The 16846-nt window shown below is 36.4% G+C and overlaps 1 non-coding gene across 1 annotated transcript; it reads right to left on the minus strand.

The window, feature by feature from the left end:
* Positions 1 to 16098: 16098 nt before the first annotated feature.
* TRNAH-GUG (transfer RNA histidin (anticodon GUG)) lies at positions 16099 to 16170 on the minus strand. The gene has a single exon. It is a non-coding gene; the product is annotated as a tRNA-His (tRNA).
* Positions 16171 to 16846: the final 676 nt, after the last annotated feature.

Below are 16846 nucleotides of genomic sequence, written 5' to 3' on the forward strand. Positions count from 1 at the left end.
TCAAATGCTCACTCAAGTTAAGATGAAAATTTGAGAGAAACTAAACTCTTATTAATATATATTTAGAGTATCATTGTATTATGGGATTTTTATTGATAAGTCCAATTTAGAAGTGTTTTAACCCAAGAAGTCCACGAATGAATTTTTTAACCCATTTAGTCCCATGTATGTATAGTTTTATTCCATAAAGTCTATTTTCTTGATTTACACTATTTTCTTGGACACTTATGCCCTTATATTTAATTTTGATACCCTTATAAATATCTTTCTAACGATTAGCAATTTAATGATGTGAATATTCATATTTTAAAATTCACATTTATAGGAATGTAAATTGGCCCGTGGGCGGACCGAAACCCGCCAGCGAGCCAAGGCGGGCCCGGCCCGTTGACAATGTGAATATTCACATTGACATGTTAAAATTCACATTAATAGGAGTGTAAAATTGGCCCCCGTCCCGTGGCGGCGCGAAACCCACCCGCGGCCCATGGGCGGCCCGGGGCGGGCCCGGGGCGGCCCGTTGACAATGTGAATATTCACATTAACATGTTAACATTCACATTGATAAGAGCATAAAATTGGGCCGCGGCCCATGGGTGGCCAAAAGCCCGCCCGCAGCCCGGGGCGGGCCTGGCCCGGCCCGTTAACAATGTGAATATTCACATTGACATGTTAACATTCACATTGATAGGAGTGTAAAATTAGCCCGTGCCTCGTAGCTGCCCAAAACCCGCCCACGGCCCGTGGTCGGGCCCGACCCGGCCTGTTGACAATGTGAATGTTCACATTGACATGTTAACGTTCACATTGATAAGAGTATAAAACTAGATAGCAGCCTAGGGCGGGCCTGACTCGGCCCGGCCCGGCCCGGCCCGGCCCGTTGACAATGTGAATATTCACATTGACATGTTAACATTCACATTAATAGGAGTGTAAAATTGGCCCCTGTCCCGTGGCAGCGCGAAACCCGTCCGCGGCCCATGGGCGGCCCGGGGCGGGCCCGGTCCGACCCGTTAACAATGTGAATATTCACATTGACATGTTAACATTCACATTGATAAGAGTATAAAATTGGCCCGCGGCCCATGGACGACCAAAAGCCCGCCTACTGCCCGGGGCGGGCCCGGCCCGGCCCGTTGACAATGTGAATATTCACATTGACGTGTTAACATTTACATTGATAAGAATGTAAAATTGGCCCGCAGCCCGTGGACAGCCCGAAGCCGGACCGCAGCCCGAGACGGGCTTGGCCCGACCCGTGACAATGTGAATATTCACATTGACATGTTAACATGCACATTGATAGAAATATAAAATTAGCCCGCGCCTCGTGGCTGTCCGAAACCCGTCCACGGCCCGGGGCGGGCCCGGCCCGGCCTGTTGACAATGTGAATATTCACATTGACATGTTAACATTCACATTGATAAGAGTATACAATTGGCCCGTGACCCGTGGGCAGCCCGATGCCCGACCTCGGGCCAGGGCGGGCCCAGCCTGTTGGCAATGTAAATATTCACATTGACATGTTAACATTCACATTGATAGGAGTGTAAAATTGGCCCGCAGCCCGTGGGCGGCCCAAAGCCCGATCGTAGCCCGAGGCGGGCTTGGCCCGACCCGTGACAATGTGAATATTCACATTGACATGTTAACATTCACATGTTAACATTAACATTGATAGAAGTGTAAAACTTGTCCGCTGCCCGAAGCTCACCCGCGGCCCGGGGTAGGCCCAGACCCAAACCCGGGCCACCCCGGGCTGTCCACGGGCTTCAGGCCACCCATAGGACTCGAGTCAATTTTACACTCTTATCAATGTGAATGTTAACATGTCAATGTGAATATTTACATTCTCAACAGGCCGAGCCGGGTCCGCCTCGGGCTGCCCACGGGCCGTGGGCGTGTTTCGGGCAGCCACGGGGCACGGGCTAATGTTACACTCTTATCAATGTGAATGTTAACATGTCAATGTGAATATTTACGTTGTCAACGAGCTGGGCCAGGCCCGCGTCGGGCAGGGGCCGGGTTTCGGGCTGCCTACGGGTCACGGGCTAATTTTACACTTTTATCAATGTTAATGTTAATATGTCAATATGAATATTCACATTGTCAACGAGCTGGGCCGGGTCCGTCCTGAGCAGCGGGTGGGCTTCGGGCAGCTCACGGACCACGGGCCAATTTTACACTCCTATCAATGTGAATGTTAATATGTCAATGTGAATATTCACATTGTCAATGGCCCGGACCGGGCTCGTCCCGGGCCGCCCATGGGACGCGAGTCAATTTTACACTCTTATCAATGTGAATGTTAATATGTCAATGTGAATATTCACATTGTCAACAGGCCGGGTCGAGCCCGCTCCGGGCCGCCCACGGGCCGTGGGCTAGTTTCGGGCAGCCACGGGGCGCGGGCTAACTTTATACTCTTATCAATATGAATGTTAACATGTCAATGTAAATATTTGCATTATCAACGGGTCGGGCCGGGCCCGCCCAGGGCAGCCCACGAGCCGCAGGCGGGTTTCGGGCCGGCCACAGATCGCGGGCTAATTTTACACTCCTATCAATGTTAATGTTAACATGTCAATGTGAATATTCACATTGTCAACGAGCCGGGTCGGGCCCGCCCCGACCCGGACCCGGGCCCGGGCCCGGGCTTCGGGCTGCCTACGGGTCATGGGCCAATTTTATACTCTTGTCAATGTTAATGTTAATGTTAATATGTCAATGTAAATATTCATATTGTGAACGGGCCGGCTCGGGCCCGCCCCGAGCGACGGGCTGGTTTTGGGCCGCCCACAGGCCACAGGCCAATTTTACACTCCTATCAATGTGAATGTTAACTTGTCAATGTGAATATTCATATTATCAACGGGTCGGGTCGGGCCTATTTTTTTTGCTTGTGGGCCGGCCCGGCCCGGCCCGACCCGACTCGAATTTTTTCGGGCACTCACGAGGATCGACATGAGCCGGGCCTCTACACATTGACGATATAAACATTTATATTGACGGTGTGAACATTCACATTAAGGGTATTTTGGTAATTATGTCACCCATAGGACTTATTGAAACATAAGAAAATAATGTGAACTAAATGGAACATAAGTAGATGAAAAGGGTATTTTGGTCTTCTTATCTCAAATTGGACCTAATGGAATAGTCAAAAAGAATATGGGTTGGATGGAATAAAACTTTTAGAAAATGGATTTATCAAAAAAGCTCCCTTGTATTATTTACATATTATTCTCAATAAACAAAAAATTATAATACATATTACGTAGAATAAATGAGAATTTATGACATATATAAAGTGGACCATATTTTATGTCTGATCTATTTGACAAAGGTGAGTTAATATCTCATCGTAAATTTATTTGTTACATAATTAATTGGAAATACTACATTAATAACAACCTATAATATTTCGAAACTGTTCAATAATTACTTGATAGGTAGTGTGTAAATTTTTTTTCATGTGATAGAAAGTTTTTTTTTGTTTTTTTAAGAACAATTAAAACTACATATATACAAGGATAGAAGAACATAGATAGTCCCCATACTGGGAATTGAACAAACATAGAAAAACATCAAAAATTAATTCTAAAAATGCAAGAGCCAGCATAATCAGTACATCCAAACGAAGATCAAGAATTATTTACCAGCAACCTCACACTGCAAGCCACAGTAACAAATCCCTGCAAAGATATCAGAACACATCCAACAGACACATAAGTATAAGAACAATAACAAATTACTAGATTATATAGTTGTAGCAACCCTAACTTATGATTAAATGTTAAACCATGATTAAGTGTTTTGAAACTCATTTTGGTATCCCCATTGCATCCTAGGCATTCTTAGGCCACGAATAAGATATAATAATGAGGAGAAGACGTAGAAACACACTAAAAACGAAATGCAATGAGTTGAGTACTTTCCAAGTGTGTGTTTCAATCCGTGTACCTGTTATGTTTGTGTAGGTCACACGCCATAAGCTATCTAATTTGTCTGCTCTATCCGTCTGCTTTCAGAGCCATCTGTGAGCAATCACTTAGTAAAGCTATGCTCAACTTTATTTATTTTTTTATATGTTGAATTAAGATCTATTTTCTAAAATGATAAGTTCTGTACAATGAATGATTGTCCAATTCTGACAATGTATTTGTGGCATCCTTAGCATCATATGATATCTGTTAGCTGTTACCCGATATCGGAGGTTCCATCATGGAACTTAATATGTCTTTTACATGTTACCCGTTTAGGCTTAATTATGGAGCTCAGCATATTTGTTATTTGTTACCGGGATCCGGAGGTTCCTTTATGAACTGGTTATACAGAACCACCATCTATTTTGTATTTGTCTGTATCTATTTGTAGCTATTCTATTAACGCTAATGGATGTACCATGTATGATTAAGCACGAACTCTGATTTCTACTTATGACTATGAATCTGTTTTTTATATGAACTCTCATTTCTGAATCTGATATGGGACATCATTCAATTAAAACCCTTTACTCTGTTATTATTCACTGGGCCTCCTTTCACTAATTATATTATGTATGTAGGTGATCAGGTGCATAACCAAGCACAATGATGACTGCTTCGAGCTTGTTTCGTTGGCCAACCCTTGTGCCTCCCGCAGAGGTTCCGAAAGTCATGCGGTTATGTTTTGTGAATGTATAAGACTTATTTTATTTTGGTATATGAACAAGTTTTATGTTTATCTGTACTTTGGGCTAAGTCCCTTTTTGACTTTATTTGTGTAAATGGGTGATGTAAGACTACCATATCTATGACGTCACATGTACATATATGAGTTTTTGAAAATTCTGTCTCATGTACGTCAGCACAGCTCAATAGACTATGAATGTTTTTATATATTTGCTTCCGCAACCCCTTAATATGTGATAGACTGTACAGAGGCCTTTGGTAATCCAAGGATTACTGGTCGGTTACGACGCTAAACCTATAGGAGTGAGTTTGGGTCGTGACAATAGTTCTACGCCAAAGAGGTCAAAAAAGACTAGGGTTGCTAACATTGTCTTCAATGCATGGCTCTCTCTTGCGCTTGCCAAGATCAAGATCATAGGGTTGAAGTCTTGGTGCTTGAATTCTCTTGGGCCTCCTACACAAAAATTCCCAACGTACTCAAGAACTGGTGCTAGCAATTGAAGACTTGGTACTCGAATTTTTTTATGGCCTCCTACACGAAAAATCTCAACTTGCTTCGAGATCGGATCTAGTAGTTGCGCTTCATGTACTATTGAAACGGGGTCTTGCTGTTCTGCCAGAGAAATATTGTTAATCGTTGTGATTGTGGCTCAAGGACACTCGGGTGATGTTTATTAGGTTGCACTTCAACATTAGGATCTTCAACCATGTCAACAGGTGCATTTGATAGGGGGACTTTGTTGTTTGCACTTAGACAGCCGACAAGCTCTAGCTATAAGGGAATCCGAATGTACCACCATCATTAAGGTTGTGACACAGACTACGATCAATAAAAATAACATTTTTGTCCAAGATCACCTTTTTCTTTCGCTTGAGAGGCTTTTTTTAGAGTGGCTCTACTTGTGCCCCCTCTTACCCTGCTACCATTGTGTTCATACAAATGTGTGCTTCCTGATGGACCCACTTATTATAATCAACTCCTATGCCACACTTAATTGGAAAATCTAATGGGAACCTAGGAGGGAATTTAGAAAAAGCAATGCCATTCATACCAATATCTTCATCTATAGCTGCAAAATCCTTATATTGAAAAGTTTGCTTAGCCTTTTCGCAATCAAAACGGAAATCATCATCTAGCGTATCATTGATAAGAGCAATTTCAAAGGGATCAAAAAATGAAACCATATCATCTTGCAACAAATATTGTGAATTGTCATGAGTTGAGTCACTTTCTATCATAATACCTTTAACTTTTTCTGTCCTTGATAGCCTCTTAATGACTGGAATAGACTTAAGCAAAAATCTTTTTTTCACCATAGTGACAAACCTTCCAAGAGCACCAAGAAAGACCCAAAACTGACCAGCCAAAGAGACCTAAAATAGTAAAAAAATTACACCACAAAAACTTAAAAAACACCAAACAAATAGAACCCTAAGTGCAGAGGAGAACCACAACCCACAAACTTCTTAACTATTGCAAGTTAACAGAGATTTCAACAAAACCAAAGCATAAAACCAGGACTAAATCTGGACTAAGAACAGGGGAGGGAAAGACTAGTTCTTTGCTAGAAAATGAGGTTGAATATGGCTCATAGCACAGCCGACTAATAGATCATACATTTGCAACTCCACTTTGTAACAACCCCAACTCATGATTAATGTTAATCCATGCTTAATTCTGTCTAATAAGTAATTATAGTGAAATTTAGCATCATATGATGCCTTATATGTATTTATATCTGTTTAACGTAGAAAAATCTGTTCATGTTTTCATTTCGGTTTACGAATTAAAGGTCTTATCGGCATCCGATTCAGAAATTGACTTGATTTATGTGTTAATTGTAATTTTTAGAATTTTATGGTAGGTTCAATTGAAAAACGATTATAAACGATTAAATTAGAATAATTTAATGTCCAATTGATTAGTTGATTAACAATTTAATTAAACTATTAACCAAGCCTATATAAGGCTCCCATGTGTGCCCTCACTCATTTTTTTCTTCATCTTAACATATTTTTGAACTCACACACAAGCCAAAAGTGAGAGAGAGAGAAAGAAGAGAGGTTCGAGCTCAAATTAAGGAGATTGCTAGGGAACTTAGAGAATTTGGCTTAGAACTACCAATAATTGATCATCTAGAGCATCATTGACAAGCCTAAGTAAGAATTCAACCTTTAGATTGTATAATTATGATGTGTAAAACATGAACTCTAGAAAATTATGATGGATTGTGACAACCCTCACCACTGTTTACTGATAATACCACTGAATACTGCTAAACTGTGACTGAACATGATTAAGTAACTGATTTGACTGACATTCTGAACTGATTGATTGAGTGTATTAGTTTAAATGCAAATCTATCTGTTTGACTGTTAAATGATTTGTTTATGTTTTATGTTTTAAACTGCAACTTGAAGGCCTTATCGGCGGCCGAACCAGAATCTGATTAGTGTTTTATGCTAATTGAAATTTATGTGATTTTATGGTATGTTTAATTGAAATGTGATTTGGAGTGTTTAAATTAGATTAAATAAAGTTAAAATTACATTAGTTGGCTTTATTACCAAATTGCCACTTAGTGGGCAATCCTAGACCATTCTTTGTCTACTTCCCTCATGTTTGATATGCCATTCATTTCCTCTAGAGGCCAAAAATGTGAGAGAGAGCTAGAGAGTTGGAAGTGAGCTTGAGTTTACCAAAATTTGCTTGAGACTTAGAAGATTTGAAGAATTCATTGCATATTTGAGCTTCTACCTTTGAATTGAGGACCTAAGGTAGAGAATTCATATTCTCCATTATGAATTTGAGTTACTTCTTGCATGGTTCTTGGTGAATTAGAGTTTAGAGTCAAGTTTTGGTTTAGAATGTTGATTTGAGTAGTAATCATGCATGCATGTTTGCATTCTTGAATTTTGAGGTTGTTTTCATAGAATCCTCACATGCATGTCCATATTTGGGTTATAGTTCATGAATTCATCATGTTTTTTAGTGAATTGACTCATTTGATCAAGTATTTGAAGCTTTGATTTCAATTGAACACATGCATGTTACGTACACCTTATGTTCTCAAAGTTTATTTGAAATTGTGTTTAATTGACTCACCATTGGGCTTTGATTTTGTAAATTGATCTTTGAAACATGCCATTTTATGAGTTTTAAAGTGTTTTCCAGAAAATTAGCCCAAAATGATCGAATTTGATGCTTTAAAGATTGAGTTTCATGCTTGGAGATAAATCTGAAAATTTCAGATTTTGGATCCACGCTCGAGCGAGGAACTTCACGCTCGAGCGTACACTCTAAGTTCATGCAGTCCGCTTGAGCGAGTAAAGTAACGCTCGAGCGTGAAATGCGTGTATCCAGTACTTTGCATGTGTTTACAGTCTGCTCGAGCGAGGGAATGCACGCTCGAACGAGGACTGGTGTCTCACGCTCGAGCGGAGGTCGAGCGCCCGTCGAGCGTGAATTTCATACATCTAGTACTTTTGCAGTCCACTCAAGCGAGGAAAGTGACGCTTGAGCGGAGATCTTTTGTCTACATGTCCGCTCGAGTGTAGAAAGCCACGCTCGAGCGAGACCCCTGTTTTCTGAAAATTCTGAAAAGTGTTTTAAAGTACATCTTTGCATCCTCATTTCATCCTAGGTATTCCTAGGCCTAGTTTAAGGCATCTTAATGAGGTTATTGATGTAGAACCACACTGAGTCAAGATAGGGACTAAGTTATTATTTCTCAAACGTACAACTTAGTGTGTGTTCATCCTGTAACTGTGTAGGGTTGGCATTCGAGGATGCTCACTAGCCTATCTGTAGCCCAGAACTCTGTGAGTAACAATGTTGTAAAGATATGTTCAATCATGAATATTTTCTGAATGATCAACTGTACTGCTTTTTGAAATGATATTTCTTACTGAATGAATGTTTGTCCTATTTATGAACTGAATTCGCGGTATCCATAACAATCTACTGTTACTGTACTGCTACTGTTACAGAGATCTCTGTCGGTTCCCATGTTTGGAACCATTACTGTTTACTGTTATGATGGCCATCAACTGACTGTTCGGTCTGTTAAGACCTACTGTACTGTTTTGCTTTTGGATGTACCACATATAACTGCTATTGTTTCTAAATGACTGATATGACTGCTTATTGACTGAAATGACATTCATTCTTAACCTCTTTACGCATATGTTATTCACTGGTCTTTAGCTTACTGTTTATATATATATGTAGGTGTCCAGGCACCGGACCGGAGCTAGAAGCGTTGGGTTTAAACTCCCTTTTTTGTCAAGCCAGTCAACGTGTCTCACTGCGAGGTTCCAAGTGTGTCCAAGCCAAGGCTACTTCAAGGTGTTTTAGATTCCCCCTTTCTGTCTCTATTTTTGTATAGACTAACTGCACCTGTACTGTACTGTTCTAATAGGGATTAGGTCCCTGTCCTGGATGATTGTATATGTATGTGTATACTGTTTTAGTTCTGAATGTGAATATGTATGAAAAGTCTTTTTGCATACAGACTGTCACAGCTCATTGGATATCTTTTATTACTGTTTTGGCTTCCACCAGCCCCTGTACTCTGTATTACTGTCTTTACTGTTAAACAGGCTTTCGGTAATCACGGATTACTGGCTGGTTACGGTGCTAAACCCATAGGGGCGGGTTTGGGTCATGACATGGATAATGCAATAATTAAACTAGAAATGATGAAGATTGAACCATGCCACGCATGTATGCATATATCAAAGCATATTGAGTTTGAATTTTACTCAAGTCATACATGCATGTGTCCTTTTTGATTTGGTTTAGAGAATTCATCACATTTCTTACCATTTGACCTTAATTGATCATATTTTGGAGAACCTAAGTTCATATCAATTCATGCATGTTATCTTCAAATTATGTTCTTGAGCTTCAAGCTTAGTCTTGTATAATTTACTTGTCTTTGGGCCTTGATTTTGTGAATTGATTTTAAATTCAAGTTGTTTTGCATGTTCACACTAGTTTCCTTCAGTTTTTGGCCCAAAGGATCATGAATTTCAGTTCAGAATTGGAGTTTTGAGCATGGGAGCAAATTTGAAAATTCTAGAATTCTGCTCCTACGCTCGAGCGACCACTCTGAGTGCGTGCACTTCCACTCGAGCGACCAGAAGTTCGCTCGAGCGTGAAATGCATGCCCCTAGAAGTTCTTATGCTTTGCAAACCACTCGAGCGACAAAAGTTGCGCTCGAGCGAGGGTATGTCTCTCTCGCTCGAGCAAGCGTCGAGCGAGCATCGAGTGGAAAAATAAAGCAACCAGCATTTTTGCAAAGTTTACAGGCCGCCCGAGCGAAAGAAGGTATGCTCAAGCGACCACTCGCATTTTGCATGTCCACTCGAGCGAAGAAAGTTGCGCTCGAGCGAGACCCCTAATTCTAGCATTTTTGACCTAGTGTTTTCAAATGCATTTTTTTGCATCCTCATTCCATCTTAGGCATTCCTAGGCCGGGATTGAGACACAATAATGAGGATAAATGTAGAAACACACCAAGACAAGAAAGAACTAAGTTGATGTTTCCGGGTGTGTAATTCAGTATGTATTCATTTTGTACCTGTGTAGGTCATGTGCTACAAGATATCTGAATGGCCTAGTCTATTCGTCTATTTGGAGCCATCTGTTATTTGTGAGTAATAACTTTGTAAAGCTATGTTCAATGTTAAATATTTTCTGAACATTATGATACGAAGTGATCAGTTTTTTGAAATGCTATGTTTTGTATGAATGAATGAATGATTGTCCAAGTTTCTGAAATATATTCGTGGCATTCTTAGTATCATATGATATGCGTTCCTTTATAGGTCACCGATATGCCTTTGTGGCTGTCCCTTCATGGGTCATCAGAAATGTCTCTGTGCACATGAGTCATCGGAATACCTTTGTGGTCATCCCCTTTATGGGTCATCAGAAACGTCTCTGTGCACATAAGCCATCAAAATGCCTTATGGCTGTCCCTTTATGGGTCATTAGAATGCTTTCACGGCCGTCTCCTCGCGAATCATCGGATTTGTTAACGTTAATGGATGTGCCACACATTAAAATATGTAATGTACAAACTTTGACTACAAATATGAACATGTATAAGAATCTGTTTCTAATTTGAAATTTGAATATGCATTATACTCTGTTTCTGCATGGATATCATTCAGTAAAATCTTTACGCTGTTATTATTCACTGAACCCTCGCTCACTATTTATATTATGTATGTAGGTGATCAGGCGTGTGACCAGGCTCAGAGTTGAGAACCTGGCATTTCAATTTTTGTCAGCTAACCTTTGTGCCTCCCGAGGAGGCACCTGATTAAGTCAAGTCTAGTGGCTATGTTGTTATGAATATATAAGACTTTGTTTCTTTTGCTCCACGAACAAGTTTTTCTATTTATATGTATATGAAGTGACGTGCAAGTACTGTATCTTTTGACAGCACTCGTATGTTTATAAAAGTTTAAGATTATCCGTCCCATATATATCTCCATAACTCGATAGACTATGTATATTTTAGGTATTTGCTTCCGCAGCCCCTAATTATACATTATTATATTAAAAGGCTTTTGACAATCTAAGAATTACTGACCGATTACAACGCTAAATCTATAGGAACATGTTTAGGTCCTGACACCCTTCCCTAAAGAGAGACGTGATCTAATGAAAATGAGAGAGGAGTGGTTCTAGAACTCCCTAGAAGCCGCTGGAGAAAGCGCCGAAAATTGCCCAGACTTCACGCGTTTTCTTTTCATATGATAGAAAGTTGAAGTGAAATAAAACATACTTTCTTGAATGCATTTGATTATTATATATATATATTTTTTTATAAAAAAAACACACTTACTTGTACCCAAAGAAGTATAATATTTGTAATTTTAAAAAAAATTCACTAAATATCAAAATACACAAAAATAAAAAAAGAAAAAGAAAATTCATTATATTTTTTAATTTATATTTTTGTGTATTCATGTAGCCGACCCCATTTGATGGGACTTAAAGCTTGGTTTGGTTTGGTTTGGTTATTAATTTTTTAAAATATTTTTTCATAAATATTTTACTATTTAGATATATCTAAGTGAGGTGCATCTAAAAAAGTAAAAAAATTGATTAAAATTTGAAAACTATTTACTAAAAACAAAAAATATGAAAAATAAAAAACTCAACTTTTAAAAAATTGAATTCAAAAAATTAAAACCAAACACATTGAATAATATTTTATTTTTAGTAATAAATTGAAAGTCAGATGACTAAGCTCATATAAGTTGTACAATAAATTTAATCATATGATATTTTTCATCACTCCTAGGTCTTGTTTGTTTTGACGAACTAAGTTTATTTCAGTTCTTTTGAATTATGTATCATATTATATATTTAGATCAGTTGAAGATTATAAGATAGGATTGATAGTTCAAACCTTCTCCTTAGCCTTTAATATTGGGACAACAATGGTAGAGGGCCCTAATTTTTGTGGCTCAAATGGCTCGAATTTGCCAAAACGACGTCGTTTTGAGTACAAAACAACATTAAAATTGCCAAAACGACGTCGTTTTGGCAAATTTGAGCTATTTGAGCCACAGAAATTAGGGTCCTCAAACATTTTTCATATTGGGATTAATTAATCTCCCATATGAAGAATATTATGTCTCAATAAACTACTAATTCAGGCCTCAATTTTTTCAATCCAATATTAAATTATATATTTGATTAAATTATTAATCAGTTATGTCTATCCAAACAAATAGGAAGCAAAAAAGTGCAAATGTATGAGCCACTTGCGGGCTAAAAATATACACTAGTGGAATGATATGTCACTAACCAAAGTGGATAGGTTTAGGGACGCAGATGAGCTGAGTCGAATTTTATTGAATTTGAGTTTGAACTTGACTTAATAAGTAATTAGATCTGAGTTTGGCTTGGCCTGTTAATATTAATGAAACTCAAGTTTGGCTCAACTCGATTCAATAAGATTTTTTTTAATATTATTTAAATAAAAAAAATTTATTTATATTATTTAATAAATAAATAATATATTTATCATATAATTTAAATAAAGATAAATCAGTCATGACTCAACCAAGCCTAATCAAACAACATGACTAATTTATTACAAAAATGCTTAGGATCTTCAAAGTTGGGGACCCTATGACCCTCAAAACAATGTGGACCAATCATATATTTTTGTTTTTTTGTTTTTCTTTTCTTCCTAAACCAATCATAGGTAAGTGAGAATTGTGAATTTTTTGTTTTTTTTGAAGAATTGTGAATTTGTGTTTTTTTTTAAGGTATGTAGCATTATTGAATTTATTATTATGAAGGATAACAAGATGACCTCTCCAATGAAAAGCTAACCCGGTCAAGTAAGCCAAACTTTACCCCCTTAACATTTTGTGCAATTTCCTTTCCAATAAAAAACAAAAACATTTTTTGCAAATTTTATTATTATTTTATATGTATATATATATTGAAAATTAGTTTACATTTATAATTTATAAAACAAAAATAACTTAAATAAATTGACAATAATTTATAAAAAAAAGTTCTTTATATTTATAATTTTTGATTATGAATTTATAAATTATACAATAATAATAATAATATACCAAACAAACCTTTGTATTATACCAAGTTCAGGATGTTTGATAATCTGACCTTTTTGTTAAAATTGTCAAAAATATATTTAAAAAATAATAAAAAAATCACTAAAAAAGTCAAAAAAAAAAAGGAGTCAAATATCTTATTCATTCACTGTTTTTGATACAACTAAAAAAATTTAAATATCTTATAAAAATGATAAAAATTTAAAAAATTACTAAAAAAATCAATTACCAAACAATACCTCAAATATACTAAAAGACACCAATTTCCATGACCTTAATCAATAAACTAAATTCCTCAAAGTCACTACCAAAATATTGAAAATCTAAATTCCTTCTAAGATTCAATAGAAAACTCACCTAAACAAAGAAATTCAAACAATCTATATTGTTCTATAAAGTACCTAACTCGTAACTTTGAAACTTTGTCATACCAAATTATTATCCCACAAAAACAAAATATCTAAAAAGTTCTAATTTTTTTTTCATTATCAAAATGACGGTAAAATAATTTAAAAAAAAAAAACTAAGGACTTATAAATAAATAAGTCAAGTTTTTTTTTGGTAATTATATATATATTTTTATTTATTTTCATACCACAATAAATAATTTGGGGAGTTATAGGCCGGTCCTTTAAACCTGATTTAATTCCCACGAGGTCCTGACCCAAAATAATTTAGCACATCTTCCCATTTTACCCTCTACATTTAGTCTACATGCAGAAATCACTCAACCGTTCTGCACACACGCTCTCTCTCTCTCTCTCTCCCTAAACCAACTACTGATTGTGTCTATCAGTGATAAATTTATCACTGACTGTTTGTTAAAAAATTACAAAAAGAAAATCTCATCATCATCGTCACAAATTAACACAAGATTCAAAGACATATTCAATAATAAATTTAGCAGTGATAAACACATTCACTAATAAATTTCTCACTAGTTGTTTGTTAAAAGATTACAAAAAATAAAAAACTAAAATCTCGTTATAATCGTCACAAATCAACCCAAGATTCAAAGAAATATATCAGTGATACATTGATCACTGGTACAATAGATTTGGTTTAAGAGAAATAAAAAGAGAGAGAGTGAGTGAGGAAGAGGGAGGTGAGATCTGGAGAATCAATGTTACTTGTAGTCGTTTGAAGTTGATTTCACCATAGAAACAACTAAGTTGGTGTAAATATAGGATGTTGAAGTGTAGATTGGCGACTGCGTAGTGTAGATTAGTAATGGCGGAGGTGGTTAGTAAACAGTAGTGGTTGATCGGAGATGGTGAAATATAGATTGGCGACGGCGGAGATGGTTGGTGAACAATGGTGGTAGTAATGGTCAGCAAAGGTGGAAGTGGTGATCCGTGGATATGGCGGTGGTTAGTGACGGACGATGATGATGGTTGCGGGTAGACTGCCATGGCCATAGCTACAATGGTGGTATTTTCTAGAGAGAGAGAGAGATGAAAAAGAAGAAGAGTTTTGAAAAAATGGACAAGGGAGAAATTAATACGAATTGAAAAAATTATTGTGTAATAAATATTATAAACAATTAAAGGTTTAGAAAGTGTTTGGATGATTTAAATATGAATTTTTACCAACTGGTAGCAGGGGCAAAATCAGGATAAAAAAATATAACAGGGCTTCTTGGTGCATGAGATAAAAACTTAAAATCTAATAGACAATAGATTCAATTATTATGACTGTTCGGTAAAAATCCCTAAATAATTTTGCATTGATTGGCAAAATGGGCCATAAAATGCCAAAATCCAACCCAAAACTTGCCAGCATGTGTCCAGATCTGAGTGAACCCAACTTCAATCCAAGTATAGCCCAACAGAAGCCCAACCCAATGTTGAATGCGGACATATTAGAGAAGAGGATTGTTAAATAATAAATAATTAAAAAAACTAGTTTGATATATATTTTTCTTTTTAAAAAAATTATAAACCAATTAAAAAATTTAGTAAATTTTTATTACTACAAAAAAGTTGATTTCACTTATTGTATTTTAGTTTTTCCATTTGTTTCTCTTTCTCCTAATCCATTCCCACCACTACTTATTGTTCATCAACACCTCCGGCCATTATTGCTAATAAATTCTTTTAAATTAATCACTCTCAACAATCCACGTCCACCAACCATAACTGTCTTCAGTCACGAACACTTGTTAGAAACCACCACCTACTGCGATTGGCAACCACCATCTTCAGTCATCAACTCTGACAAACGACAATCACATTCGTCTACCATTTTTAACCGTTAATAATCACTTTTTTTTTTTTATTTTAAAACATAAAATTGAAACATGTGTGTACCAAATATGTTTTATATTTTTATCTATACAAAAAATAAATAAAAATAGTCAATTATAAAAATTACAATTAGCATCGGCCACCTAAGATGTGCTTCGATAATATTGTCATTTGTCATTCTATGTTAACAAAAAAATAACAACTTATTTAATGTTTGAAAACAAAAATAAATAAACACGTTTGGTGATTTCTTAAAGATTATAATTGATGATTGAAGGTGGACAAATATGGTAAATTTGGTTGTTGAGGTTGTCATTGGAAGTCATAGGTGATGAGAGTTTGATCAGCAAAAAGTGGGCGGCGATAATAATCGATGGCGACAGTGTGTGATAGGAGAAGAAGGAGAGAGTGAAAACTTATTTTAAGAATAAGTTCAAACTATTTTTTTATTTTACTTTATTTTTTCCATCATTTCTACAATTTTTTTAAAAGGTAAAATTAATACATTTTTTTTTAAAAAAAATAACGAAGATAGAAATTAACTGAATGGTGTAAAAATTAACTTGTGGCTGCTGGGATTCGAGCCCAGGTCTCTACGGCCACAACGTAGAATTCTTACCACTAAACTACAGCCACATGTTGCTTGAATTTTTTCTGTAATATTTATATGGAAAAAACAACATAGCATTGTAATCACAATACCACGACTTTTCGCAAAAGCAAACGCTGTCGTTTACCTCTAATCCTCGCAAAATGGTTAAAAATTGACGCTAGTTTGAGAACTGATTATTTTATTTTATTTTATAAAAATACTATGATTGGGTATTTTTATTTTTTTTTAAACTATTTTAATTAAAAAAGAATAAAGATTGGGACCTCCTTTGACCCTCTTTCTTTTTTGATTGGTCACTTTTTTTTTTCTTTTTTTTTTTCTCCTCCAATCACTACCCGTCACGTGTGTGTGGGAAGTGGTAGGGGTTGAAATTTGAGGGGGTCTAAATCATTGCTGATTAAAAAAATCTCATCCTGAAAAGGAGCATATTTGGCATGAAACAACCACCCATCACTAGACCATATTTGGCCTTTACCAAATCAAATGCAACTCCCTTGCCATTTGCAATAGATCATATAAATGTAGAGTCTGTTTTATTGGACATGTTATAATATAAGATTGAAATTATTAATTTATGTAATTTATATTTTTAGTATTTTGTTGTATTTTTTGTTATTTAAATTGTATTTCTATAAACATTATATCTAATAAAATTAGTAAATTTTTTAACTCTACAACTAATATTACAAAACAAATGTG

Source organism: Camellia sinensis, chromosome 1, assembly GCF_055761805.1.
Source record: "Camellia sinensis isolate YWXY chromosome 1, ASM5576180v1, whole genome shotgun sequence".
Taxonomy (NCBI): domain Eukaryota; kingdom Viridiplantae; phylum Streptophyta; class Magnoliopsida; order Ericales; family Theaceae; genus Camellia; species Camellia sinensis.